Consider the following 23644-nt stretch of genomic DNA (forward strand, 5'->3'; position numbering starts at 1 on the left):
CAGGCAATGTATGATTCAACAGACTCATTTTGTTCTTGCATCCTCTGAAAGAATTTATGTCTTTCAAAGCTGACATTCTTGCGTGGTTCAAAATGATCTTGTAATTTCTTGATGGTCAGAGCATACACATCTATGTCACCAGCCTCAGGTACTTGATCGCCAGTCAAACCATCAAATATTCTGCGTCCTTCAATTCCCAAATTATGAATCAAGAGGGCTTTTTTTCTGACAGGGGAGAATCTGTCCCCCCCATTGCTATCAAGTAATTTTCAAATGTATCCTTCCACTTATCCCATCTAAGGGAAGGGCGACCAGGTTCATTTAGAAATGATTGTGGTGGAGGAATAGAGGTAGCCATAGTAGGTGGGAACTAAATAAGAACTTTTTGAATGATGTAGAACACCAGCAGATTGTCTGGGACGGAAATATACTGGATAGCAGTGCTTGAAGTGAATTGTCTGCTGTTCACAATTGTTGCAACAATGTATCCTTTGCTCCGCTAGATTCGACGTTCCTTTGTGCTTCCAGGACAGAAATCTGGTTGCCAGGCAACCGACGTCACAATGGAGGCTTTATTTGCCTTTCCGAGACGTAGCGGGTAATATGACGTGCCCCCAGGGAGCCAGCCTCAGCAAACGGGGTATGGAAAGCTTAGATGACACGTGCGTGCGCGCGCGCACGGGCCAGTAGAAGCGTTGTGCTTTTATGGCGGCACGCGGAATCACACTGTTTCTTGCTTCCCCCCTTCTCTTCACACAACAAGGCACAACTCGCTGACTTGCCTTGTGTGAGGAATCTTCGTACGATGTTCTCCGCCGCCCTCCGCGATCCGCCTGCTGCCGTTGCTAAGGAGGAGGCCCGGACGAACACAACGCTGATTAGATCAGCTGGAGTTACACCTTCAGACGCGCACACAGGGCCCGCTCCAGTTGTCCTCGTCGCCAATGTTAAATTAGAGCGTGCCAGGCTTGAAGTAGTAAAAGTATCTTTATTCAAGATAAGAAGTACGCGGCAGCAGGCCTCACCTTGAGAGGCAAAGCTCAACTGACCATAATAGAATTAAACACATACAATAACACTCCAACCCGGAATACTATGACATCATAGTTAGAAAGAACAGGATAAGAAACAGATAAGTATATATCAATACAAATGAATATGTGAAGCATACACAAGCTACATCTTAACAGACTGTGGTAGGAAATTCCAAGAACTGCCAGAAGAACAGGCTGCGCAAGTTCGTCCCTTAGTGTTCAGCATCCTCGAGAAGACATATTGATTCAAAGAGTTCTTAGATTCATGGCCTCATCACAAAAGCAGCCACATTTGAACAATACAATCTTCAGGTTGCCACAACCAATACCTCAGCACCCACTACTGTACAGGCCTTGTTGCCACAACATACTCAGTATAAAGTGACTGAAGTCCTGCTGCTGCCACCACTACTCTTTCAGCATTAGACCCTAAGGCGCCTCCTCCATTAGAACTGGTGCTTCTCTTTGAGCTAAAATTGCAGTATTTACAAACATTTATGTTTCTGTTTTCAAGTTTTTTCCTTTCCATAAAGGTGGTCTATTGTTATCAACCAGTGTTATTTAAAATGTTTGTATCAAAAAAGTTAATCTAAGCATTGGTACAGAACAATTCTTTGCGACACAAACATAAAATGTTTACCTGGCGTCCATCTATGAGTTACCCATACAGGGCAGGAGATGCAAATTATGATGGGTGTGTATGGGGCTTTAATATCTTGAACCACCACAATAAAAATGGGTGGGGGTAATTTATGGGAGTACTACATGATACAGAACCATATCTTCAGATTCCAATAAATACAAAACTCGATACCCTAGTGTCTGGGGAAAGATATCTTTGAAATGGAGAGGTTCACTGCTATGTTATATGATAAAGAAAATTATATTGAGTATGAATGGAGGGATGTATGTGAGTTCTCTGAATCCATTTATCCTAATGGAGAAATCTTCAAATGATTTTTTCTTTGCATTTTATTATTATCTGCGGGGGAGACCCCCTGCACCCACTCACTTCCCCCTACCTTATCCTATACCCTTACCCCACCCCATCTATCTTTTTTTAATTTAATCACTTACCCTACCAAATTCGAAGAATAAAAACTTCGAAGATTTCCCATCCGGGGAAATGGTATTTGGGAACATCTTATTATCTACAATAACGTGAATGGGAGAGCCTTTGTTGAGAAATATTTCAAATGAAAAGGAGGTGCTGATCAAGGAGGAATCGAGAGGAGGTGGAATTTTTTGGATAAGAATATAAATAATCCCATATGGGGTTGTATGATAGGGGCTAAATTTGCATATGAGTTTGATAGATATATATGTCAACATTTAATGGAATGTACAGTTGTTGCTGCATAGTTCAGACCAATCAGATAAATAGAAAAGAGGCAAACCTGGTGTATAAGTGGTTAACCCTTTTGTATCAGGAGATGCAGATTATCATAGATGTGTATGGGGCCATGATCGCTTGCAGCCTATCAATTAAAAATAGTGGAGGATGCAGGAAAGGAATAAATAGTGCGGAAATGAATTGTGTATAAAGATAGAACTGGGTAGCTGCACTCTCTCACTCTCTTTCACTCTATTTCATGATTGTATACCTCCTTACTCTCTTATTTTGTCTTCTACTCTCTGACCTCTTACTGCCATACTTTGCCACTTTCTCTGAGTACTGACACCCTCCATTCTCTCCCCCTTACTGTCTTTTTCCTGTCTCTTCCCACCTCTCTCCTCTGTCCCTCTGATCTTCTCACACTGCTCGCCCTTTTATCTCTCATAAACCCCTCCTTCACCTATGACAGCCTCCGCCCCTTTTTACACGCCCTCTACAACTCCTGCATCTAGCTTACCCTCTCTATCACTAACTACTCCCTCTCTCCACTACTCACCTCTCACTTCCACTCTCTTTGCTCTCCTTCGACATCTACACACTTCCCCCACCCCTCTTCTACCTCCTGCACACCAGTGCATTACCACTCAATCTCACATACACTCACAATCGCAGCTCCACTATCGCCACTGGGTACTACTCCCACACAGCCTGCACCCCTATCCAAGTCATCCTCAAATACTTCAGCACTCGGTTCCACCATCTGTGCACCTCACTGATCAACAGGTTTGGGGGTGTCTAGGAAGGGGCTTGATGGTAAATATACATTGGTTGGGGAGGATGAGGATACATATATTACTGGATTAGTGTCCCGGATGGGACCAGATTAAACATAAAACAGGATGACCACTTGCGTTACTGCAAATTACCCCCAGAGAAACGGGATGCGAATTTACCATAGGTGCGTTAAGGCCATAATATCTTGAACCCCCACAATCAAAAGGTATTGGGGAGTCCAGGGAGGGGCTAGATGGTACCTCTACTTCGTTTGGCACCATATTAAATACAAAAAAAGGATTACCACTGTAAGTGACTTCAATCCAACAATCCAACTAAGTCAATGTTTAGGATGGGATGCCCAATAGAAGCCCTTATTTATATATTTTTATGTCAAAGTTCTTAAATCTGGATGATGAACCCTTATATAACGCCCCTCTCTTTGAATCCCCCTGACCTCACTGAGCCAAGAAGTAGGTTTGTTTTGCAAATAAAAAGATTTATTTGAAGAATTAAACAATATATATATGACACTTTTATGAATTAAATAATATTTGAATAGCACACTTATGAATATGGACGGTAATCAACAATGGGTAATATTACAAAATTAACACTCTCTTTAATCACTTAGGAGTATGAATATGGAAGAAACTGTAGCAGAGAATACTTATGTGATTCAAGGAAATGCAATAATGGGAAAGAATGCACACAGAAATAGACTTGGTATGATTTCAATCAGAAGATAATATGGTCACTTTTTCCCCTATGACTACTCACTCCCCCCACTATGCAGTATGAAGAGATGGGAAGGAGGGTACACAGGGTTCAAGAATACAATCAATAATGTAGTTCAATTCCAGTTCCCCCCAGCAAGCTTAGAGACAACAGGTATGATTTTAAAACACAGGTCAAAAACGCTTTAGAAAGTGATGCAATGGATGGGAAAATCTGCTAAATTGATTTTAATTTCAGGATGAGTGATAGTTGCTTTAGTTTGTTTCAGGTCAACACTAGCAATGATTCATGAATGATTATCAGATTGAAAACGAAATTCAGCAATTGAGAACAAGGAGCAGCTATTTTGACAGAAAATGAAATTGAGCTAAATTGCAATTCGCAGCACTTTTTCCACGTGCGTAAATCGCGATTACGAAAAAACTATAAGGAATGTCGTTTTAGGTTTGTTGGAAAGCTTAGGATCTAAGCTTTAGCATGACAGTTAAATTTTGGAGGTGCGGTTCAAAAGTTACGGATGTTTTTTGTGAAGGTAGATTTACAGAAATAAAGTCAAGATTTCAGAATGACAGAAGGCGCTTTTACAGATTTGAAATCACAAGATGGACACAAAATTCTAAATGCCGTTCTGGATAGGTTAAAATGGATGGGATAATATTACTTTAAACTAAGAGATTGGTTCTGTACAGTTCTAGACTAGATACTCACTCCTAGTTTTGGAATGGAATGGAAATGGGCCTCGTCACCGATTTGGTCAGGTTTGGACTTCACTCGCCACCGGACGACTGGTTCTGGATACAGTGCTGCTTTCTGGGTCTGGACCTCGGTCCTAGCACAGGATTCTTGGCTAGAAAAGAACAGCTCAGCCCGGCTGTTGAATGTGAGAATCAGGTGGCTAAAGTTCTGAGGCCTGCTGAGAAGGATTCAGCTTTTGGGTTAGGCCTCTGCTTCCGGTTCTAGAGCTTGGTTCTAGAGTCTGGTCTCTGGCTCTATCTGGAGTCTGGATATTGTCTGGATCTGGTCCGGCAGAGTGCTTCGTAGGAATCAGTTGAAGTGGAAAAGTGAGTGTGTCCTTGCCTGTCCTAAGCAATCTCTTTTTATGTGTTTTCAAAGTGGGTGGGGAGGCTGATTCTACATGCCCAACCCCCTAAGGATTTGATAGGTTAGAGGATTCCCTGTGACCTGACTGGAGAAAGGATTAGCGTGTCAGAATGAGTCAGAGTGATGCTGTGTTTTACAATCTAGTGAAGAAACTCCCCTTTGCTTTTACTTAGAAAATCAATTTTTCATAAAAAAACATATTTCCCAGATACACAAGTTGTTGAGAATACATATACACCTCACAGATGAATTAAGGCAGGTCTCTGTTCAAGCCCCGTGTTCCTACGAGCTTGGGTTCCGAAATGACGACTTATTTTCATTTTCGGTGAATTTCCACAATATTGGTTCTGCACCAAATTGTACACAGACATGCACACCATCTCTGAGCATATTACTGTAAGTTTTCATATTTCTAGCATAAACACTGTATCTACAATATTAATAAATCCCGGGGTTTGGTCTCAGAACAGCGTCCAGCTTAGTCTTGAACCGTGAGTGAATTTGTCATTTTAAGAATCACAAAGTTTCATATTTTTGTCAGCTCGGTAAAATCTGTTATAAGCTATTTTATAAAACATACATTTGCTCTCAATTGAATTCACATCTCAGTCTGGTCCGCCCCCCTCCGCACCCCCCCCCCCCCCCAGAGCTGGGCAAGTCAGATGTCACATGGCCTGTCTCTCTCAGAGCAGTTGTTTGACCAGTTACACCCAAATCAGCATATTCTACTCAGCTGAAAGAATCCATTGTCTCTTTTTCCTGCCAGCAGGGGAAATCTCGTCCCTCCGATTAACATGTCCATGCAACCTCCTCTCCTGTTGCTGAGAAGGCCCAGGTGTGAAGGGTTCTCAGGGAAGCAAGTCGTTTGAAGTCTTAGCTGCATCAGGTTCCTTTCTGATCAATTGCACAGAGTTCCTTGTGAAGAAAAACATACATTTATAAACTTAAAATGAGCAATATATCTTTAAATCAAGTCTTTTTCAGAATGAAATCACTGTGTGGCACTTTATATGGCATTTTGATGGCATTCTCTTCTTTGGCATATTTAGCGTCTGCAACACAGCTCTCCTGTCAGAATTTTAAATCGCCAACACCTGTCGGAAGCGAGCAACGGTACTACACCCATTTTTGACAGCTGTATTTACATCAGTATCTTTAAAAGGGGATTTAGCTTGATAGCATATGATTCTTGCTGACATTGTTTTTATGTGGATTCTTGCACTATAATGATGTGTAACACCCAACAAGGAGATTGGATCTTTTTAGGTTGTTTGTGAGCCATGATTTTAGCACATTTTGGCAATCAAGAAAATGAATTCCCAAACAGCTCTGTGTTGCTTTTGGCAATCAGCATTGCTTTTTCCAAGTGGTGTCAGGCTGCTTTGTGGATGGCCCAATAGTGGTTTTAGGCAGTGATCTCCTGTGCTCACTAATATAAGCAAAAGTGGATGGCAGCCTATCTTTGAGATTTTTACTGCGCATTTTTGGCTGGTTTTGAGCGAGCACCATGCTTTCCAGTGGCCATGCTGACGTTTCTGCTGCCAGCAATGCACAGTACTGTTGCAGGGCTCGGATGAGTGGGTTAATACATCCCACAAGCCCCCCTCTTGTGATGGCCGTCGATCTTCCATCAATGGAACTCGCAAGACTGGGATGTTAACCTCACCTTCTTCGGATTCCAAAACGACAAAGTTCAGTATCTTTTCCTCCATCAGGGGTGGATCGATCGGTTCTCCTCGCCAGTGCTGATGGGAGTATTGAGCGATACCCCGGGCACCTCGGATCTTTGCTGCTGGTCCCCGGGTCGTCCTCCTTGGTCAGTCTCCATTGTTTATCTCTCCTAGGATGACAAAGCAAAGCGGCAGAAAGTTATTCGTAGACATTTCCCCACCACTATTAATGTAGTGGGGCGGGCATATGCATTTCATAAATCGGGAGACATTTGCATTCTTATTATTATATTTTATAGCCTATATGTGGAATATTTTAGGGTTGGGATTTTATGGATCTGGAGTGGCCCCCCTCTGGGGGTTCCAGAGGACTGCTCCAGTTGCTGCAGAGTGTGCCTAGGGTGGCAACACTTTAGCTGATTAATATGGACCCACTTTTCTTCCCCCTCTGCCAAACTGCCTTTGGGGATGCGGATCTTGTAGGCGACTGGTGAGATCTTGTCTGCAATTTCAAAAGGTCCCTTCGAGGTAGGCAGACATTTCCGCTGTTTGTCCTGGTTCCTTTTGGAAATTGTATAGATAATTCCGGTCTCCTACATTGTATTCTTTCCTAGTAGTCTTCAAGTCATAGTGGGTCTTCATGCTATCGGCTGTTATTTCTAGATTTCGCTGAGCATAGGCAAAAGCATGTTGAAGGTGTTTTCTTAAATTTTCAATATACTCATGAGTTGTGGAGGCATTGATCAATGTCTGCTCTTGGGTCCTGTAAAGCAGATGCTGCGTCCAGTCATCAACTCAAACGGTGACATTTTAGTTGCAGATCAAGGGGTAGATCTGATGGCCATTAGGACAAGAGGTAATCGAATATCCCAACTTGGCCCAGAATCTGCCACAAACTTTTTTAAGATGCTCACAATGGTTCTGTTGTAACGTTCTACTGAACCACTAGAGTCTGGCCGGTAAGCAATATGTAGCTTCCTTTTAACCCCAAGTATCTCCCACATCTTTGTCATTACTTCGCTGGTGAAATGGCTACCTCTATCTGACTCAATCCTTTGAGGTAGTCCAAAACGCGAAAAGATGTGATTGATCATCAGGGCAGCTGCTGTTTCTGCCTTGCAGTTTGGGGCCGGGAGACATTCCACCCATTTAGTAAACAAGCATGTCACTGTCAACATGTACTTGTTCCCCCTAGAGGAGCGAATCACGGGCCCTATAAAGTCGACTTGTAAATCTGACCATGGCAGTGTCATCCCCCTCTTTTGGAGAGGCGCACGGTGTGTGAGGGATGTTGGCTGAAATTGCACACACACAAGACACCCCTTCAAGTATTGGTCGAGGTCCTGCCCCATGTGTGGCCAGTATGCAATAACTCTTAAGATTTCAAGTGTTGTATGAAACCCCCTGTGACCGGCTGTGGCCGCATCATGGGCGTGACTTAACATCAAGCTTCGGAATGATGTAGGAACCACCCACTGATCATGACCAGCTTGGGATTTCCTTACCAACCAACCGTCTTGGATTCGGAACATTTTTGGGCATTTCATTAACACTCTGAGGTCCTCTTTCCCTATGTAATCGGTATCCGTCAGGGGAAAGTTCTCAGGGTCCGCAATGTGTTGGTAAAACTTACCAATTATTGGATCCCCTTTCTGAGCCGTAATCAAATCAGCATCTGGGGTCTCCTTACTCCATTGTGCAGTTGAAAGATCATTGTGAGCATTTGTCTGGGACCTAGTGATGGCATTGACCTGGATTTCCCCCAACAGGGACTCGATCTCTATTAGATCCACTTTGATGGCCCCAGTTTTGGCCATCTGATCAGCTAAGTCATTTCCAGTTTTGTCTGGTCCCTCTTCTTTGGAATGACCCTTGATTTTTTTCCAGTAGATGGTCAACCCATTCGAGGAATATTTTGGATTAACTTCCCATGTTTCAAGGGCTTATTAGCACACAGCATGCCTCTGGTTTTCCAATTAACCAGGTGCTCCACGAACCCGTTCCGTACATAATCATAATCTGTGATTATGACCAGTTTGTGGAGTTGATGTTGGACAGCAGTGAGGATGGCTTGATGCACAGCCATCAACTCTGCCACTTGACTACTTCGGGGACCAATCTTGTACCCAGCGCAGGGTTCTGGGAACTCATTCACCCATGCATTCCCTACGCCGGCCACAAGTTCTTTTTCCTCGTTGTCAACATTGTAAGAGCATCCATCCACATGCATTCCCTCACACTTGTCTTCTTCTAAGACTTTGTGTGGTGAATTAAGGTATGCGTCCATGTTGTCCGCGATTTTGAGACTTTCGTCATTTTCTCTGGCACAATCATGCTAGTCAGCCAGAACTTGCGCGAGGGGACTCTTCTTGTTTTGGCTATATCTGACCTCCACAGGAAAGCCTTGCATTGATAGAATCCAGGAAGTAATTCGGGAATTACTCACATTTCCGGCCCGGATTCTGTCACTTTGGATATATTGCAGAGGCTGGTGTGGAGTCTCCACTATGATGTGATCCCCCTGGATAAACGGGCGGTAATTCTTCAATGCCCACACCGTTGCCAGGAGTGCCTTCTCACAGTCGTTGAATTTTTCCTCCACAGAGGATAAAGTTTTACTCGCATAGGAGATAACTTTATTGACCTTGTCATGCTTTTGATATAATACTGCAGTCAAGCATGTATTGGAGAGCCCTTTCTCCAAGAAAAACTCCTTGTTTCTGACAGGGTGAGCTAGGCAAGGCACTTGTGAGATGCTTCTTTTGAGTTGTCTTACTGCCTCGGCTTGTTCTGGACCCCATTCCCACTTGACTCCCCCCCACCCCCTTCAAGAGATGAATCAGGGGCCTGGTGATCTCTGCGGAGCCCTCAATGAACTTTCTGCTGTAATTAGTCAGTTCAAGGAGGCTCCTTAGTTCCTGCAGAGTTGTGTGGTCCTTCAGTTTCCGGAGTGCTTCCACTTTCTTTCCTTGGGGACAGAGACCCTGAGGAGTAATCTCATGCCCCAAGAAATTAACACGGGTCCTACACCACTGTGCTTTTTGGAAGGAAAGTTTTGCTCCGGCGGCCCTCTAATGTGTCAGAACATAACGGATCTCCGGTATGTGTTCCTCAACAGTTGAGCTCTTGATGAGGACATCATCTACATAAGCCAAGTTACCCCTTGCACCCAGGTCAGGCATGGCCATATGTAGGAAAATGTTGAATTCATTGCCGGAGTTGGGGTATCCGAAGGGAGTCCGGGTCCATGTGTACTGCTGGCCCCCAAAGGTAAAAGCCATCTTGTATTGGTCCTCCCCACTGACAGGCACAGTCCAGTATCCATTGGTCAGGTCTATTACAGTGAATACCTGTGACCCCTGGATCTGGGCCAGCCCTTGGTCAATGTAGGGAAGAGGCCATCGGGAAGCATGGCCCCGTTTGTTGAGCTCCCTAAGGTCGGTGCAAAGTCTCCACTGGACGTTTGGCTTCAATATCCCAGTACCGGATTATTGAAGGTGCTGTGGACTGGACGGATTATCCCGCGGGATTCAAGGTTCTTAATTATTTCAGTAAGGGACTCCATTGATGCGAGAGGCAAGCGATATTGCTTCACAAATACTGGAGCCATGCCCGGGTCCGTGGGAATTGTTGTTGTGTGGATGTCGGTGCGACCACAGTCATGAGTCCACCGCAAAGAGATCTTGAAAATCCAAGAAAACTTGTTTAATCTTTTGCTTCTGCTCCAGAGTCACACAGGCATCAGCTAGGTTGACTCTCTCTTCCACCATCTGCCTGAAGTCTGGAAAGACCTCTGGTTTTGCTATCTCAGCGGCCTTCTCCAGCTGGGTGGAGAAGTCCCTGGTCAGAGTGCAGATTTGGACAGGTGGCTTCAGGTGGGAAAGGCAGCCCTCATGGACCTGAAAAATCACCTCATCCCTCCTGAAGTCACAAGTCACATCTTCGATACCATAAGGGCAGGAAGTGTACACCAGAAAGTTCCCCCCCCATGCCGGGTAAAGATCCTGTCTGGTGTTGTATCGTCATCACTGTCACTGTCAAAACAGTCCTTGGGGATTGGTCCTAACAGTTCATTCCCTAAATCAATTGAAAAATGTCGGTCATCAACCGCCATTCCAATAATGGTGCCTGCGGCTAGAGTGATACTCTTTAAGTCGCTGTTATCCACCTCTATCAGAATGGTGTCATGTTCTATATTGACTAATGGTGTTGGGTTTACCCCTAACCCTTGCTGTTGGAGAGAAGCATTTAGATAAGCATCAGGGTTTTTCAATTTTTGTCTTCTTTTAACTTTCACGTCCAGGGAGAATTGTCGGGTCCTTTCTGGGATGGTGACTTCCTCTCCAATCTGAATTTCAACTGCATAAGGCAGCAGTTGAGCGTGTGGAAATCGATATAATATTGTGACCCCAATCGCATTGTTTAAATGTATGTTGGCCTACGCCAAGCTGTCTAAAGAATACTATGTACATAGGTTCCGCGGCAAGGTCTTGACCTTAATGTATCGTGTAAGCCGCCATCTTGGATCCAGCCGCCATTTTAGGTACTCTTGCAGTGTGGAAGTCACCCTGAATCACAAAATGGAGGCCGAATGACATTTCGAGTAAGACTTCGGCCATGGTGACCTCCGCACACGTGAATGAATAAAATGTCCGCAGGCTACTTGTTAGGGTCATGAACTAAGACCCTGTCCTCTCTTTAACCTATGTGTAAATATGTAACCGTATCAGTGGAACTGATCTAATATATGGAAATTGTGTGTTCGACCTGGCTACGAACCCTAGCCATGGTTCCAAGAATGGTTAACTTGCAAGAGGGCTGGGCAATGCAGTACAAAATGTATAAAAACCCAAGCATCCCGATAATCGGTCTCTCCCACTTTCAGTGCGAACCTAACGTTGAAGGTTCGCATGTTAGTCAGAGGGCCGAATAGCTATTCGCATGTCAATTGACTTTGGTAACTTTGTAACTTTGAAATAAACCGCTTTGTATGTCCTTTGTAACCTGTGTTGGTGTGTTTCCTTTTGGGCTTCCCGGCCTCATATCAATTTCTCTGTTTCCACAGTTTGGCGCCCGAATAGGGACCCTCAAGATTGATGCCGGATCATCGAAGGTTGACGCAGACTATCGAATCGGGATCGGACGGTGTGATTCTGCGGGCCCGACCGATCGAGACGCGATACCTCGGCAGCACTGCACGATCCGATCCTTGGGCGATAGTCGTGCGGTCTGACACGGCATCTTGACGAGGGTCCAATTCCGAGGCGGGCAGATTTGCCGAAACCACCGAACGCAGGTAAAATTCGTTAGTTGAAGTCCTTTGTAAACCGTACGGTCCTCCTTAGGTTTGGTCAGGTGTAGTCGTGACCCGGCTCTTAATTTAACCCTGACAATTTGAATTTGGCGTATTGTATCTGCAGACACAATTATTGGACCAGGTGACACCAATTCTTTGAGAAATGCCTGGGAAATTGTCTAGCTGCTTTAGGGTTCTGTTCCGCAGCGATCGACAATCTTTGGAATTTAGCCGTCCGGCACCACAGGAGGGGTCGCCGGCGTGTACTATGTACTGTAAGTATGGCATTGGTAGTATTGTATTTAATGACATTTGGCACAGACAGACCAGAAATGCCTCCGAATTTCAGTGGCCAATCAATGGTAGCTTTGAGATCCCCCGTATTGAATACTTAGAGTCGATCTTGCTCAAGAAGAAGGCTAGGCCAGCAGCCTTTGATGTGTTACAAAATTGGAAAAAGGAAGCATTACAGCAGCTTAAAAGTAGGGATAAATATGCACGACGTCATAAAACGAATGCCGAGAAGGCATTGTTGTATGACAAGGAAAAACGATTAGAAGAAACCCAGAAAATGGATAGAGCTTTCTCACTCGGGGTCCAGAAAATTTACCCCTCTAAAGATTTCCATGTTTCCGAGGAGTTTATTGAGAAAATATTAAACGAACGGAGGCCTGATTCTTCAGCGCCACCTCCGTATGCTCCTGTTGTGGCCACTTTGCCCATTCCTGCTATTGCTCCTATTGCTATTCCTACTCCTCCTGCGCAGCCTACTGCTCCTAGTTCTTTGGTTGTCGCTCCTCTGTCTACATTACCTCTTTCCCCTGCACCCTTGCTAGGTTCACTTACACCTCCGATTCCGGGGAGTCCCGTGTTCACTAAATCAGATCCCGGTGCAGGGTCGAAAATTGTGACTCGTAGTACTGTTCCTGCGGGCAGGAAACAGGAACTATTTGCTTGGGCTAAACATTGCATGGAAAAAGGTGATCAAACTGATGTACTTTCGACATTATCTAATTTGCACGATTTTCCCGAGAAAAACGTTTTTATTGAAGGACTGGGGATTCATTTAGGTGTAATGTGGGGTAGATTGCAGACTTCGGATCTCCCACAAGGGGTGAGAGATCTGAACGCTTTGGCACTGTCAAGGGATACAGAGCAGAAGGTATATGGACATGTTGTTAGGTTGTTTGAGTTTAGAAGGGACTTTGAAAGGTTACAAAACGAGGACGATGAAGACGATAGGATATATGTGCAGAAACGGTTCCTTTCGTGTCGAAGATCAGCACCTGAGGAAGTACGGATTTGTACCAGAGATGCGATTCGGTGGATCTCGGATTCATCGATACCGCCAGATGAGGTATATGACACATATAGTCAATACACGGTAGAGATGCAAAGGAAGGTAATCCAAGTGATGGTACAGCATTTACAGGAGGAATGTATAAGGAAGAAGGTTGGTTGCCCCACAGAGTTATTAGGTATTTGTAAAAGAGCTTTTTCGCCCGACACTTCTACAGCTGCTTTAGCGCTCGATTTGGCCTTATTACTTAGTAAGCGGTCGGAGGTCCCTATATCTCAGTTGCCTATGAGAGAGGTCCCTCCGACCCTTGTCCCAAAAGTAGAAATCCCCGCCAACGCGGCGGCTGGTACTGCCGCGGTGGATATCCCTGCACATTACGTATCACAGTTTGTTCACGTCCCGTTCTCTCGACAGGAAGTGAACACGATTAGACAATCAGTTCCTGATATCAGGAAGAACCCGACAGGATTTTATAAAGAAATAGAATCCATTTTGCAATCTTCTGTGTTCACCTTAAGTGACATGGATTTATTGTTTCCAGTGCTTTTGCCTGTTGATGTATGGAAACAGGTACGAACAATAGATGATGTGCCGGGGTTAGGGGATACATGGGTAAATCTGGTTAGAATAGATGGGGAACGACCTGCTGGTGAGAAACCACCCCAGGTAATACTCACTTTACCCGATAGAATAGTCACCAAATTAAAAACTATAATTCCAGAAAAAAGGATTATTTGGGACAAGCTTACGGCCTGCGTCCAAGGGAAAACTGAAGGTACTACTGAATTCTTTAATAGATTCGAACAGGTGTTCTCCGACTTCAGTGGACAGGATTTAGGTACAGAGTCGGGGAAGAGGTTGTTTGTGGACAAATTTGTGCGTGGATTGTTGCCCGACATCCAGTCACAAATTATGTCCTCAGAGAGCGCTTGGCAGGCAAAATCTCAGTCAGAGGTCTTGCATATGGCTCAGTATTATGAGAATCGGGTTAATAATGAAAAAGAGAAAATCGAAAAAAGAAGGGGTGACCTAAAGACTAAGGTATTGTTGCAGCAAATTGTCAGAAACCCCAGAGGAGGTACGACACAAACTAGAGGTCAGTACATTCCAAGAGGAAATACTCCTCCAAATTCTATAAATATTAATCAGTGTGCTTATTGCCGCCAGGAAGGTCACTGGCGAGCACAGTGCCCTGCCCTCCGTCAGAGGTCAGGAGGCACATTCGGAGGAATGGGTAGGCGACCGCGGGGCCGCCCTGGAGCAGGGGGCCCTGATAGGGGTCAGCTTCTACAAGATCCCCAGCAACCTTTTTCACGGGAAAATCAGACTCCGAGTATGGACTCGAGAAATATATTTGATCACCCTTCCGCCGCCTATCTTTCTGAGGAACTTCCCTTTGATGAAGTCTTGCCTTATTAGGATTGCCCGAAGCAGCGTTTGGAACATTTACCTATTCCCGTTATTCAGAAGGGCCCCTATGTTGAATTATTGGTGGGGAATAGGAAACATCAGTTCTTGATCGACACTGGAGCACAAAAATGCTCCATCGACCATTCGAGGGTTCCAAACATCCCACTGTCAGGGCAAACAAACGTCTCTATAGGGTTCTCTGGTATACCAACTATTTGTCCGGTTTCTGCGCCGGTATCCGTTTCTTTGGGTCCTTTTACAGACCAGTGCCCTTTTCTTCTTACTTCAAACTGTGGAGAAAATTTGCTGGGGTTGAATTTGTTGAAGAAACTGAATGCAGTGATTCATTGTTCCCCTGATGGAATAAGATTAACAGTTTCATCACAGCAACCCTTTAACTCCCAATACTTGACCCGACCTCTACCTCCTGAATTTGACATTGTCCCAGAATGTTTGTGGGCAATGGACGACAATGATGTCGGGATATTGCACATCGACCCTGTTAAGATAATATTGAAACATGGGGTTAAGCTACCGCGCATTCCGCAATATAAAATTTCTATTGAAGGTGAGCGCGCTCTGAAATGCATTGTCTCCGATTTTGTACATCGTGGAGTGATCGAAGAGATTACAGGTAGCTTATGTAATAGTCCGATCTTGCCGGTATATAAGAAAGGCGACAATGCAATTCCGTACCGGTTTATAATAGATCTTCGTGCTATTAACCGGGTGGTAGCCCCACAATTTCCAATCGTGCCTGATGTAACAACGATCTTAACAATGATCCCTGCTACGGCTACACACTTTAGTGTCGTAGATTTGAAAAACGCCTTCTTTAGTATTCCGATACATGAGGAGAGCAGGTATTTGTTTGCATTTACCTTGGGGGGACGCTCGTTTACATTCACAAGGGCACCTCAAGGGTATACTGAAAGTCCTAGTATTTATAGTAGAGCCTTAAAAGAGCAGCTCGACACCCTTGAATTGCCACCTACTTGCACGCTGCTTCAATATGTAGACGATCTGCTCCTGGCTGCAGACTCTGAGAAAGCTTGTAAAGAAGGCACTATATTGTTGCTTGTTCATTTAGCTGAAAATGGTCACAAAGCTTCACTTAAGAAATTTCAATATTGTTGCCAGGAGGTTGCCTATTTAGGCTACCTCCTGTCAAAGGAGGGGAGAAGATTGACACCTGAACGAATAAAACACATTTCTGGCATGTCTGTCCCAAATACACAGAAGGAAGTCAGAGCCCTGATAGGGATGGCGTCCTACTGTAGATTGTGGATCCCGAACTTTGCCCTAGTGGTAAAACCGATGTTGGCTTTGACGAAGAAGGGCATTTCTCTGCCACTGCCATGGGAATCGGAACATCAACGATCATTTGAGCTTCTCAAAGCCGCGCTGTGTTCAGCACCGGTTCTGGGTACACCAAATTACGATAAGGCCTTTGTGTTGTTTGTGCATGAATGTAATGGATGTGCTTTGTCTGCGTTAGCGCAGGAACATGGAGGGAAGAATAGGCCGTGCGGCTATTATTCCTCCGCCCTCGATCCTGTTGCATGCGCTTTGCCGCGATGTCTGCGCGCTGTTGCTGCTGCCGCTGCATCTGTAAAACAGAGTGAGGGGATGGTCCTAGGCCACGATTTAATTTTGATGGTGCCTCACTCTGTCGATATTCTATTGAATAAAACTCAAACACAACACCTTACTTCTGCCCGGTTGACCAGGTACGAATTAGTTCTATTTGCTCCTCATATCCAAATTAAAAGGTGTTGTGTTCTCAATCCGGCTGAACTTTTGCCTCTCTCGCAAACTACTGCTTGCGGCGATGACGGATCACATGACTGCCTGTATGCCACCGAACAAGAAACAAAGGGCAGAATAGACCTCTCAGATGCTCCTTTGGAGAATGCGGAAGGGGAGCTGTTTTGTGGTGGCTCCTGTTTTAAACTTCCGAATGGCACATCTACAGCTGCTTATGCAGTTACTACTTTGAACAAGATCGTAGAAACTAAAAGGATTCCGCATAACTCCGCGCAGGCCGCAGAGATTATAGCGTTGACCCGCGCTTGTGAGCTCTCCCAAGGGCATAGAGTTAACATTTATACGGATAGTCAGTACGCCTTTGGGGTGGCTCACAACTTCGGAAAATTGTGGTCGGAAAGAGGGTTTCTGACCTCACACGGGACCAAGATTCAGCATGGCCCCTTAATAGTACAACTACTTTTAGCGCTCTCACTCCCTGAACAACTAGCGATCATGAAATGTGCAGCACATCGCAAGGTCATAGACGATGTGGGCAGAGGAAATGCCTTTGCAGATTCGATAGCTAGACAAACAGCCACAGACCTTAGCACAGACATGTATACCTCGAGGGAAGTGAGAGATGGTTGTATAATAGATGAAGGCATTGGGTCTGTGCGAGATATTCAGACTGATGCCTCTGTTGAAGAATCTAGGAAATGGGCTGAAGGCATGGGGAAATTGGATGACGAAGGGTGTTGGGTGGACGCATCTGACGGGAAATGGTTGCTTCCTGATTCTTATGTATTAGCAATGGTCACAATGGCACACGGTCCAACACATGTGTGTGCCCAGCAAATTGCGAAGATATTACAGCAGGTTTGGGTGAATGAAACTGCAAAAAGATATGTTCAGAATTGTATGATTTGCCTACAGCACAATGTGGGTAAAGGGACAGTGACTCCAAGGGGAAGTTTCGGGCCCCCCTCTGTCCCCTTTGAAACCATTCACCTTGATTTTATTGAAATGGAGCGATGTAATAACTTGAAATATGTTCTTGTTATCATTTGTGCTTTTAGCAAATGGGTCGAGGCTTTCCCCGTCAAAGATGCTACCGCCATGACCACCGCAAAGATCTTGGTAAAAGACTATTTTCCTCGATTTGGGCTCCCGAGGATAATTTGGTCGGACAATGGCCCCCACTTCATCGCAGCCGTAATGTTGCAGATATGTGTTGCCTTAGGGATAGAGAAACGTTTTCATTCAGCTAGGCACCCTCAAAGTGCGGGGTTGGTAGAAAGACACAACGGTATTTTGAAAAACAAACTTGCAAAAACATGTGCCGACACTAAATTAAAATGGCCAGATGCTTTACCTATTGTGTTGTTAGCTATGCGCACCACACCCCAGACTAGGTCTGGGCTCTCTCCATTCGAGGTAGTAATGGGAAGCCCTGCTAATATTTGGGGTCTCCCTAAACCTAAAGCCCTGAGGGATGTGGAGAATGTATTGCTCATAGATTATTGTAATCAATTGACTAAAAATCTGTATTTCATTTACCACCAGGTGAATGCCGCCTTACCTGTACGGTTTACGGGCCCAGGACACGATATATTGCCCGGCAGCTGGGTCCTGGTGAAGGCCTATGAAAGGTCTTCCTGTCTCGCGCCTCGCTGGCGGGGACCCTACCAGGTTTTATTGGTCACCAGGACGGCAGTACGGGTGGCAGGAAAGAAGAACTGGGTACATGCAACGCATGTGAAGAAGATCCCTCACCCGACGCCATACGTTACAGAAGAAACAGAACCCCTCGCTGATGCTACGATCTCTGATCTCGGAGTAGCAGGCAGCGCTGTGAGTGCGTCGGAGAAGTTCTCCGAGCCTGAGGAGCTCGGGGAGCCGTCCATTTTGTCTCCGCACTCCCTTGATCAATCACTTCCGGAAAAACTTGTTTCGAGCTCTGCGACTTCCGTCGCCACTGATACGACGCTCCCCTCAGGGAGCGACGATACTCTGCTTTTGGATTCAACAAACTTGGGTACCATCAGGTACAACCTTCGACCACGCAAATAGAATCGCCGCACGAGTATCGTGCATCTGGAAGAAAAAAGGAGTGATTGAAATACTATCGTCTTTCCTTTTTTTGGAACAAAGAAAAGGAGGGTTCTGTTGGCCAGGGTTGGGAAGGACTAAGAAGTCGCGCGGCCGAAGTGCCGCCAGCAATGAACATTGGGGCCATCGATCGGGATAACCATGATGCCTGCCGCCTTCACCGCTGCTCCTCGTATTGAACTATTAGATAAGGAGGTGACCAATTCGAACAATGGACAATGTGCCTGGGCCCTGAAAACGTACTGTTGTGTTCTCGTTTTGATTATTGTTAGTTTTGCAACTGCTGCCGTGGGACTTTGGTATTTTGAAGAAATTTATCCTTTGAAGCCTCTGTTACCGACCAAAATCGTACCAACTGTTTTGACTCCCTCTGTACACCTTCACACTCTGTCCCCTAGGGACTCTCGGCATAGACAGAAATATTATAATAACACTCTGATGATAGTGATGAATGCTACGCATGCTATTTTTAATAGGAGTAATTGTTGGATCTGCACTCACTTACCACAACATGGGAACAAGGGACTGGGATGGTATATACATCCCTTACCTCTAACAACTTCCTGCTATGCCTCTCTTAGAGCACTCTTTTTTGGCCGATGGAATGATAGCATCTCAGGGAACTTCGATGGGACTAATTTGAATGAATTTGAAAAACGTGAATTGACTCCCCTGGGATGCTCGCTTTTCGCAAATAGGAGTAGACCTAATATCGCTTCTATTAGGCCGTCTGATAAACTTTCTTTTCCTTTTCAAAATCTAGTTTCTTTCAAGATGGCTCCGATAGGCAATAAGGATGCCATGCCTCCTTCTTATTCTGTAAATCATAGTCCTGATTCTGTCCCTTTCTGTGTACAAAGAAACGGCACTAGGCCAATGGGAGATTTCGAGCCTTGTATAAATATTGTACATTTGACTGGGGAAAATAGGCCTTTGTATGTAGGGGGACCCGTTTATTTTGTTTGTGGTAGTTTAGCTTTTCCCTGGTTGCCCAAGGATTGGCAGGGGACCTGTTATTTAGGGATATTGTTACCAGGTGTATTTATAGCCAGTACCTTAGAGGTATCTAAGGCTCGCCCGCGAAGGGATAATGATGGAGATACCCCTGGACAAGTGTTCGGGGATATAGCCAAATCAGTAGTCCCCTTCTGGGGACAAATAGCAAATTCAGAAAACATTAGGGGATTAGCGAGGGTGTTGGAGAAAACGATCAACCGGACCACGGACATACTTTACAATATGACCTTAGAGCAAAAGGCGATAAGATTGGTAGCACTTCAAAATCGAATGGCATTAGATGTCATTTTAGCTGAACGAGGTGGAGTATGTAAATTAGTGGGGTCCGCTTGCTGTGTTTTCATACCAGATTCTTCACCAACAATATTCAAAGCAATTCAGAATTTACACACTCTTAGTTCTGAAGTCCATATCCCTGTAGGAGACTGGAGCCTTAGTACTTGGTTTTGGGATTCTCTACGATCTTGGGGGTGGAAGGTGCTTTCTGTTATTTTAGGTATTTTAGGGACTCTGTTATTTCTTTGCTGCTGTTTTCAATGCCTCCCGAGTATATGCGGAATGATAGGGGATGTTGTGCCCAAGTTATGAGCGCAATAGGGCGTAAAATATACACCCCGAAGACAGCATCTAAAGAATTCATGTTGCAAGAAGTTCTTATGAACAACTTTATGGCTATTGACATTTCAGACAATGATGCGGAACCTATGGATGCTAATGCCTTCAAGTATTTTCAAAAGTATTAGGAAATAATGTTTTAGCACTTGGCATAGGCCAAAAGGAGGGTCTGTGGAAATCGATATAATATTGTGACCCCAATCGCATTGTTTAAATGTATGTTGGCCTACGCCAAGCTGTCTAAAGAATACTATGTACATAGGTTCCGCGGCAAGGTCTTGACCTTAATGTATCGTGTAAGCCGCCATCTTGGATCTAGCCGCCATTTTAGGTACTCTTGCAGTGTGGAAGTCACCCTGAATCACAAAATTTAGGCCGAATGACATTTCGAGTAAGACTTCGGCCATGGTGACCTCCGCACACGTGAATGAATAAAATGTCCGCAGGCTACTTGTTAGGGTCATGAACTAAGACCCTGTCCTCTCTTTAACCTATGTGTAAATATGTAACCGTATCAGTGGAACTGATCTAATATATGGAAATTGTGTGTTCGACCTGGCTACGAACCCTAGCCATGGTTCCAAGAATGGTTAACTTGCAAGAGGGCTGGGCAATGCAGTACAAAATGTATAAAAACCCAAGCATCCCGATAATCGGTCTCTCCCACTTTCAGTGCGAACCTAACGTTGAAGGTTCGCGTGTTAGTCAGAGGGCCGAATAGCTATTCGCATGTCAATTGACTTTGGTAACTTTGTAACTTTGAAATAAAGCGCTTTGTATGTCCATTGTAACCTGTGTTGGTGTGTTTCCTTTTGGGCTTCCCGGCCTCATATCAATTTCTCTGTTTCCACAAGCGGACCTAAATGCTTTCTCTTGGTCATCAAAGCCCATGGGATTATCCACTAACCGGGACCAAGCTTTGAAGTTTGTTAGGTCCAAACTAATGGCAAAGCGATTGAGAATGTCACTGCCTAAGTAAAAGGTGGCAGTGATGTCTTGCACGACCCAACAATTATGGACTATGCTCTTGTTGCCAATGGAGATTTTGAGCATACACCTGCTTGGCAGGAGATGTTTGGAATTGGGTGCTTCCAGATCCATTTCCCATTTGTCTATCAATTTGAATGTGGAAATGGCTGGATCTTTTGGGAGTTGGCGGAACATGGCTTCGCTGATGAAGCTCTTACCATTGTTCACACACACTCGGGCGAGAACAGAGTCCTTCTCTTCATTTAACTGAACAGGGATGAACAACTGCTCTCCAATTTGCTGAATATCAGCCAGGCTCTGAGCTGATTTCACATCTTTGTGGACTATAGGAGTGGGAATGTCTGATTGTGGACTGGTAAAGAATTTCAGAGTGTTTCCTTCCAGTGTGGAATACCACCTTAAACTGGAAGGAAGGTTGATTTTCAGAAATAGAGAGGACCCACCATCACCAGTCTGTTGTCCTACTGCTATTACTGTCAAATCTGGAATTTGGTTGTTGAACTGAAATTCTACTTCGTCAGATTTTTGTTCAACCATGTGGCAGGTGCCGATTAAACTAACATTGTTGACACTCTGTTTCAATTTTATGGGTCGGCTAGTCTGGGTCCAGAGGACCTTGTTTACGCAATCTATTAGGGGTGACAACCTTCTCAGGAGGTCATTCCCTAGTAAACAAGGGGTGCCCTCTGGGGTCCCTACTATGACCGGGTGTTTCACCTTGTGTCGCCCAATTTTAATGTCCAAATCCGCAGTCCCCTCGATGGGAATCTCCTTCCCGTCAAAGTTCTGAAGTTGTCCAGGAAGAGAGGTGAGAGGAATTTGTTATTTCTCCCCCCTTCCTGAATTTAGTTCATCAAAGGCCTTTTTGGAAAGAAGGGTAGCTTGGGATCCAGTGTCCACCAGTGCCAAAATTGTCCCCTGCCCCTGTACTTGTACCGGGGCATAGTATCTTCCCTCCTTCTCCGCAAGGGGGCACAGATAATGCACATTTTTGAACAACTGGTGGGCTAATTTTCTGGTTTTGGACATGGAGAGAGAAGAGATTTGGGCAGAATTCTGTAGAGGGTCTTGGGAATCTGAAAGAAAAAGTTGTCAACTGGAGATAGGAGAAGGTTTGGGTTCCCCTGGTTCTGGGCCACCCCCCCCTTTTTGGAGGCAGTCACCAGGATGGGTTTGAACCAGGGGATTTTCTTGCTGTTGGTTCTGGGATGGGATGATGGGCGACGCTAGCTCAGTCCCCACATCTACCCAGTCTGGATGTGAATCCCTTGGGACGTATTTTTCTTTGGGAGGAGTTCCCCCATCTCTGAAGGAGAAGATTCTTTTCCCAGGATCCTCTGAGGATCCATCTCCTTCAAATTGGAAGATCTGTACCTCCTCTTCAAAGTGGGTCTGTTTGGGTCCTTTGTTTCTCCTACCCTCCTCTGCTCCTTAGGTGGCAGACTTTCAGGGGTAGGAGATTTTGTTTCCGGTTCCTGGGTTTCCAGGGGCTGTTTAAAAGTGGGGAAGGAAGCTTCCTCCAAGGCTTTACACCCCCCCTTACCCTTGTACCTCCTCCCTGGGAACCGGTGGGTTGTTGGGTTGCTGCCCCCGTCATTGTTCTGGAGCACCAGGTCCAGAGTTTGGGGCATTCTGTGCCAGTATGCTCATCTGAGGGTTCTGCTGAGCCCTCAGCATGCGACCCAGATCCTGTGCCATATTTTGGACCTGGCGCTCTAACTGTGAAACCCGCTCAGGCTGATACAGGGTTCTGTTTTCTCCCCTGGGCTGATCCCGGGAAGGGTAGCTATCCCTTCTCTGGTAGTACCCCGGGTTGGGAAGATTTGGGTACCCCTCCACCCTCGGCCTCCCCTCTCCCGGATTAGGTGGTCTGGGCTCAGGGAAGTGGGAAAAGAAGGATGGATGATTTTGGGGTTGGAAGTTGGGTGGATACCTGGGGAAAAAGTTCTGCCCAGGATTTGGTGAATTTCTGCCCTCCTGGGGGAAGTTAGGAGGGAGGTTCCCCGGGTCAGCTGCTTGGTTGGATCCCCCCCTTGGGCTGGAGGAGTCCACACATAACCCAGGATGGGTCGGTTTCCCTTCTAGCGGGGCCTTACATAGTCAGGGAGTGAGGGACCCCATTTATGGGACTACTTCCTTGACTCCCTGTCTGTGACTGGCCCGAGGGCCTTCTGGGCTTGGAATTATTCTGTGCAGGCAAGTTTTTAGGCCCCCCATCTCCAAATCCAAAATCGGGGCAACCTTTACCTCTGCCACCTTGGCAGCAGCAGGGGTGCTGGTCGGTTTGGGGTTTTTCTATTTTTATTTTCCATGGGCTTCTGCACCTCATAGATTTGGGTGGCCTGTTCAATGACCCAGTCTAGTGACCTTTTCTCATGAAAATCTCTCACTAGATGGGTCATGATGTATTTGGGTAAGGCATGGAAAAACATATTTACAAATTCTTTACTGTCCGTGCGCACCCTTTTGGTAGTCTGCGCAAGGCACGCTTCAACTCCTGCACAA

At 45.3% G+C, this 23644-nt stretch overlaps 1 long non-coding RNA gene across 2 annotated transcripts in view; it reads left to right on the top strand.

Annotated features, from left to right (window-relative positions):
- The window catches only part of LOC138529512 (uncharacterized), a 230096-nt gene that overhangs the window by 29800 nt on the left and 176652 nt on the right, over positions 1-23644 (top strand). The window contains exon 3 of one of the 2 annotated variants that reach the window (XR_011284839.1): positions 17972-20940. The exons of the other annotated variant lie outside the window; for it this stretch is intronic. This is a non-coding gene — a long non-coding RNA (uncharacterized lncRNA). Of the gene's footprint in view, positions 1-17971; positions 20941-23644 lie in introns of those variants that run through there. 2 annotated transcript variants of the gene reach the window in all.

Source organism: Ambystoma mexicanum (assembly GCF_040938575.1).
Source record: "Ambystoma mexicanum isolate Mex_15411 chromosome 12 unlocalized genomic scaffold, UKY_AmexF1_1 Mex_chr12_unloc.1, whole genome shotgun sequence".
Taxonomy (NCBI): domain Eukaryota; kingdom Metazoa; phylum Chordata; class Amphibia; order Caudata; family Ambystomatidae; genus Ambystoma; species Ambystoma mexicanum.